The sequence below is a fragment of the Delphinapterus leucas genome, chromosome 12, assembly GCF_059928025.1.
Source record: "Delphinapterus leucas isolate spDelLeu-1000000601 "Yukka" chromosome 12, BTC_Dleu_Yukka2, whole genome shotgun sequence".
Lineage (NCBI taxonomy): Eukaryota > Metazoa > Chordata > Mammalia > Artiodactyla > Monodontidae > Delphinapterus > Delphinapterus leucas.
The window spans coordinates 22,532,980-22,539,784 of NC_143140.1; the positions used below are offsets into that span (position 1 = coordinate 22,532,980).

The window sequence follows — 6,805 nt, forward strand, 5'->3', positions numbered from 1 at the left end:
ACAGAATTAACAGCATCAAAGGAAGATATTCAACTATCTTTATAGAACCAGGTTGTGGGTTGGAATGCTGTTCTTCCTGTAAGTCTTATGGCTGTCATCTCTCATCCTCTTGCCTTCATCTGAACTGTTACCTGCCCTGTAACACCTCCCTTAACCACCCCAGCTAAGTATGTCTTGCCCTAACTCTGTTATTCTCAATCATGGCACTTTTTTTTTGTTTATTTGTTTGTTTCATATCAGTATTACAATTAGTAATACTAAATGCATCTTGGTTTACACTTTGGTCATCTGTGTTCCCAACTACATTGCAAACTCTGTTAGGAGAGAAACACTTTTATTCAGTAGAGTAGATATTCTGATGGTAGTACCTGGCTCATACAGGCATACAGTGAACATTTGTTGATAAATTATTTTAAAAAAATTATGAATGTGTACATCTTCTTCAAAAAAACTGAAAGGATATACAACAATCTCTACTTTTTGTGGAATTTTAATTGATTTTCATTTTTACCTTTATCCATGTCTGTATTTTTTTCAGATTTTCTATACGAAGATATATCTATCATAACAACATTTTCAAAGACTGTAGACAGTAATAGAAAAAAACAAATATAAATACTTCCCTAAAATACAATTTATCTCTCCAAAAGAAGAGCAGAATTTAAATAAATTATGGTATTTTGAAAGCATTTTTTTTTTTTTTTTTTTTTTTTTGCGGTACGTGGGCCTCTCACTATTGTGGCCTCTCCCGCTGCGGAGCACAGGCTCCGAATGCGCAGGCTCAGCGGCCATGGCTCACGGGCCCAGCTGCTCCGCGGCATGTGGGATCTTCCCGGACCGGGGCACGAACCCGTGTCCCCTGCATCGGCAGGCGGACTCCCAACCACTGCACCACCAGGGAAGCCCGAAAGCATTTTTTTATATTCAGTGAGCATAAAGTATATATTTGCTGACTAGATGAATAACTCTATTATTTTGCTTGAACAAATGTCATTCTGCACATTTTATTGCCCTTTCTGACTCCTAGAAACAAGAGAATTATTCCCCAATGTTCCATACTTATAGAAAAGGACAACTGTCTTAAGATAAAATGACAGCTATTTTAGCAGGGACAAAGATGAACCTGGCTTCACGTTTTCAGCTTCCTATTCTTGGAATGAGGACAGTTTGGGGATGCATTGAAATGAAGTGATCAAAAGTAAGACTCTCATTACGTTAACATTTTATACTTAGGAAAAGTTACAGGTAACTAAGTTGCATCACAAGCAGTAAAAACCAACTGACACTAAAAACTGGATGGAAATGGGTTCAATCTTCAACATTTAAGAATACAGATAGGGCTTCCCTGGTGGCGCAGTGGTTGAGAGTCCGCCTGCCGATGCAGGGGACACGGGTTCGTGCCCTGGTCCGGGAAGATCCCACATGCTGCGGAGCGGCTGGGCCCGTGAGCCATCGCCGCTGAGCCTGTGCGTCGGGAGCCTGTGCAAAAAAAATACAGATAGTGATTAGAAAGGGTTCATAAAGATGAATAAATAGCGCTTATTAAAGGAATAAAAACAGGTACATGGACTAATAAACAAAAACAAAAATTCTGATTCTTTGAGGAACAGAGATGTATACGTTTTTATTGATAGTTTCATGACCATTTCTTGGAAGAGGAAGGATTATTTTGAAGAAAACAATAATCCATTGATTGTTTACTTTATCAAAACTTAGATAAGAAGGAGTATTAATTGCAGAGAATTCAGTCAGATATAAGGAAAACATCTTTTTCCTTATATTTACCATTCTTGACAGTTATTTTTCAAGGTGTTTTCAGGAGGAATTTCCTGATGTAGGATGAGTCAACACTGAAAGGAGATGCATGCAAAGTCATGGTGCTGTAGACCTTGGAATTCATTGACATGTTGAAAGTTGATTACTAAAGCACAGAAGCTAATACTCTGCTGATGTTGTGGCCAAGAAAATCGACACGGTGGATACTTCCAGCTATAATATTCTATTATATCCTGCCAACATGGGCGAAGGCTAAGAACTTAGAAGAATCGAGGACAAATTGCAACTAAATTCCCACCCAACCACTTTCTTGCACCCATATACCCTGCCCAGGACCATCTGTAATTTTCCTTCAAATCATTTGTCTGACTCTCAAATAATCAGTTAAGTTCTGATTATTTGAATGCTAATATCCATGAAAGATCAAGTAACTGTGGTTTTAATATTGATTTGGCAAACGGTGTACCAAGAAAAGTAGATAGGGTTCTCCCAAAAATTAATCACGGATTATTGGGTGACAACGAGTACAGTGCCGCACTTGCTTTAGTTGAGTCAGACAAAGCACAAATGTTTGACGTTTTAAATCTACAGTGATACAGAGCCCAGAGATATATGCAAGAAATCTTACCCAGTTGGTGGTCCTTGTTTTACTTACTACCGTTGTCAGGGCAAACACTGATGATTTCACGCACTCTGCAAAAGGCCATAAATTTAACTTTAAGAAAATATACACTGAACAGAGAAAATTATTTCAGGTCAATGAGACCAATGAGCATGTTGTCATTCTGATATGTTTCAATCACCAATATTGCCGTTCAGATCTCTTTCAGTTATGGATTGGTTTCATACCGCATATCCTATTTCAGACCAAATGACATCTTAAGTCAAGCTAGAAATGTTTAAACATTTTAGGACAGGTGTTTTCCCCCAAGACTTGCATCAAGAAATTATAGGTCCTAAAAAACCAAAGAAACAAAATCCATCTGTGAAGTGTCTATGCAGTTGATATACTTTATGGCAAAGAGAGAGTGTTTTCTCATTAGGTCATTATGGTTTTGATTGTCAAGTTTCTTTACATTCTAAGCCAGCTCTTACAAGATACTGCATATTTCCAAAGTAAGTATATACCTGCTATTTCATGGAGGTCTGGCTTTCCTGTAAAATGAACCAATGGTAATTCTTCAGTCTTTCATGATGAAAACAGTGCTGAGAACCTTTATTTGCAAGAGAGGAAAGAAAAGACATAGAAAGCCATCAAAGTTCTGTAAACCAACCATTCTTATATGATGAGTTCTACTCAGCATCCACTGAGAGAAACTCACACTAAAGACTTATCAACAAAACAAAACAAAACAAGCACCCTTTCAGGACTGAGATGGAGTTTCCCTTTATGCCAGATGTATGAGGAACGTATTCTCTACCAAGAGAAAAACAAGCTCAGGAATTCCCAAGTCGTTATCATTATCTAATTCTACACTGGATTTCAATCCATCCTAAAAAGGATGTATTCTTAATAACTTTAAAGATTCAGTCAGATTTATTCCTACTTGGTCTGCAGTAGCCAAACCCTGTTTTTTTAAACTTCTACAATAGGGTCCGATAAATATTTTTCAACTTCCTTAACTGCAGAATTTCATTTTCTAATGCTAGAGTGTTCTCATTTTAGGATTTCTGATTACTCTGTCTTTACTGATACAAGTTCAAAAGAAAAACTTATTGTTTCTCTAAAGTCTCTGACTGAAGAAGAAATGTCAGTAAATGAGTATTTGCATCTAATGTCACCAAATTATCAAAGACCAACCCATGCAGCTTTAGATAATGCCCTTATCTTTCACTTACATATCACTACATGCAAAATATATCAAGACATAGTTGATCAAAATATTGACAAATATTTACTTTACTGAGAAAAAACAGAATAAATACTCTTTGAGTAGAACATTGGCTAAAAAACATCTATATTGGAATAGGTCCAGGTTTGGGAAGAAATTAATGTATCAGAGAGTATCTGTATTTACTTAGGTACAGACTTTCATGGGGAGAAATTTGAGAAAATCTAAGCGCTTTTGTTTCTTATCAAGACTTACATATTTTGACATCAGTTCTCATGGGCCCTCCTCAACATACACAGAAAGGCAAACAGTTCTGGGGCCCTTGTATCACTTCGTAGTTACTCAATGAGATTAGACCTTATTGTTCTCTACTCAAAGACTCCATGAAAACCAAAAAGGAGATTAAACTATTTCATAGATAAAGAACTGGAATGACAGAAAATGTCTACGTATGACCAATGTTACACCCTTAGAGCTTTTTACAGCAGTAAGATTTAATGACATCCTTCCACCGTCCCCCACCAAAGTGTTAGGTTTCTTACCTTCTCAATTCGCTTTGTATAATGGTAAATTCCCACCATTCAGTACAAAATGCTGTAGCTCCAACTCTTTTTCTCTAGTTCCAAACTTTAGTTGGGTCCTATTAGTAATTTATATATGTGTATGTACTGACACCAAACTATGATTTTCCTTTACTCCTCAGCAAATGACTTCTCTTCCACTGTCATAATTCCTTTTTCTCCCTTCTAGTGTGAGTGAGAAGGCTCTGGCATCAGACCCTAGGCCAGTTTTCCATGTCCCTGGATGGATTCTGAAAATCCTGAACGTTAGGGGAGGCACAGTTCTGGTATGGTTCTAAACATCAGAAAAAGTTGTTAACTAACCAGAGTACGGACAGGCCACAGGAACCACCTATATATTCACACATACATTCAATCAATTATTATTGAAGCCCTCTGGAACAAAAGGACTTGACAATTGGGATTTGGGCCCCAGTTTTACCTCTTACTAATTCATGTGCAAGTTCATGAACATGAGCAAGTCACCTCTGTCCATCCTTCCATTTTTTCCATTTTGCTGTTGCAAAGACATGCGTTCCGCCTGAGACCTCACAAATATCCAGCATACCCAGGCCCCTGTAATGTTGTTAGCTTAAAAGGAGACCATGTTCCAGAAAGTATTTGGAAAATATTAGGTGCAGTACCAGTGAATGCGGGATTGCTTTGCACAAATCACTGTTCTAGATGCTACAGTGGGTATAAGGAATCCCTACCCCATAAGGGAGATAATGCATGTATTCAAGGGTGATGCATAGCAATTAGCACTACAATGGTACTAACCAGGGAGACAGTGCCAGAATATACCAGGAAAATATCAGTCCCAAATGAAAAATCATAGCAATGTATTATAAATCACGGAAGGTCTTGATTTTCAGGGCAACCTGCTCTTTTATACAGTGTACATTGTCACTCCCATATTGTAGTGGCTAAATTCAAAGTTTCAGATGAAGGGTAAACAATTAGCATTTGCAGCTAACGCATGCTAGTCAGTGGTCCAGTTCAGTAGCGTCACATCTTTGTATAGCAATGCCTATTTGTTCAATTATTATGATTTTTTTTAAGGAAGATATATTGTATTCAACTTTTTCTCTCAACATTTTATTATGAAAAATTTTAAACGTACAGCAAAATCAAAAGAATTTTATAGTGAACACTTGTATACCCGTCACTTATATTCTACCCTTAACATTTTTTAAAAAATAAATTTATTTATTTATTTGTTTGTTTGTGTATTTAGCTATTTACTTTTGGCTGTGTTGGGTCTTCCTTGCTGTGCACGGGCTTTCCCTAGTTGTGGCGAGAGGGGGCTACTCTTCATTGCGGTGCACGTGTCTCTCATTGCGGTGGCTTCTCTTGTTGTGGAGCACGGGCTCTAGGTGCGTGGGCTTCAGTAGTTGTGGCTCGCGGGCTCTAGAGCGCAGGCTCAGCAGTCGTGGCGCACGGGCTTAGATGCTCCGCGGCATGTGGGATCTTCCCGGAACAGGGCTCGAACCCGTGTCCCCTGCATTGGCAGGCAGATTCTCAACCACCGTGCCACCAGGGAAGTCCCCTATCCTTAGCATTTTATCATACTTTTTAATCGCATATTTACCCATCTGTCCATCCTTCTATCTATCCACCAATCCATAATATTCAAATTCTGTTATATTTGAAGAGATTTGAGCTATATATTCTGTTTTGATTTTAGGTGAGTTTTATTTTTCCTTTATGTAGTAGTAGATAATTCTTAGGAATGAATTATAACTGATTTATAATGTTCTGCAAACATTTGGATTTCAGATGCAAATAAATCTATTTGTCTTCTCTGTCTCTAGTTCCAAAAGATCAGTCATGGATATTCAGAAAACAACAATTTCCTAAACAACCAAATGGTGTTGGACATGATCCTTACCCATTAAGTGGAATCCACCGGACCATCAACTGGGAAACTGTGGCAAGGCTTGTGCCTGGATTAACACCCAAAGAGGTAAATAACAGTCTTCCAGGTATCTACTGAAAAGAAATCAGAAAAAGTGATCAATTTAAAGGAACAACTGTTATACTAAGAAGAAATATTTGAGTTTTACATATTCATATGCATATATAAATACTGAATACGCATATGATGCAAGTTGGATAAATATAATCTATGTAAATTATATATTAACCCACCGGGTATGTTTATTATTATGATTATTGTGATATTTAATTGTGTTTTAACTTATTGTTTCATAACAAGTGGTAAAGATTATTTTTTTAGTGTAGAGAACCTAACATTAAGAATTATAGATCTCACTTTTAATAAAGTTGAAAAAAAGATATTATTGAGTGAGCCAAATTTTTCAGATTATAGCTTAGACACTTATGAAATTAAGTATCTTAAAATTAAGACATCAGACTATATGTTCAATTGATAAGTGAAGAAGAAGAAGTCTTGGAGAGTATTATCAAAGACTACCTTGTACTAAAGGGTGGGGTAAGTATTTAGATTTTACCATTTATAGTAGTATTTTTAACACACAAAAATATTTGAGCATGTTATTTGGCTTCTAATACCTTTAATTCTTCAACAAGTTTTCAGGAATGCATTATGTGTAGGAGAAAACTGATAGAAAAGTGCTGTGGAAACTGGCAGGAGAAAGAAATTTCTAGATGGAA

At 37.0% G+C, this 6,805-nt stretch overlaps 1 long non-coding RNA gene across 1 annotated transcript; it reads right to left on the reverse strand.

Moving 5' to 3' along the window:
- Positions 1-1,447: 1,447 nt before the first annotated feature.
- LOC111183207 (uncharacterized) lies at positions 1,448-6,485 on the reverse strand. Its single transcript, XR_002646933.2, has 3 exons — positions 6,060-6,485; positions 2,905-2,990; positions 1,448-2,469 (listed from the first exon to the last, which is right to left on the reverse strand). It is a non-coding gene; the product is annotated as an uncharacterized LOC111183207 (long non-coding RNA).
- Between the last annotated feature and the right edge of the window lie 320 nt (positions 6,486-6,805).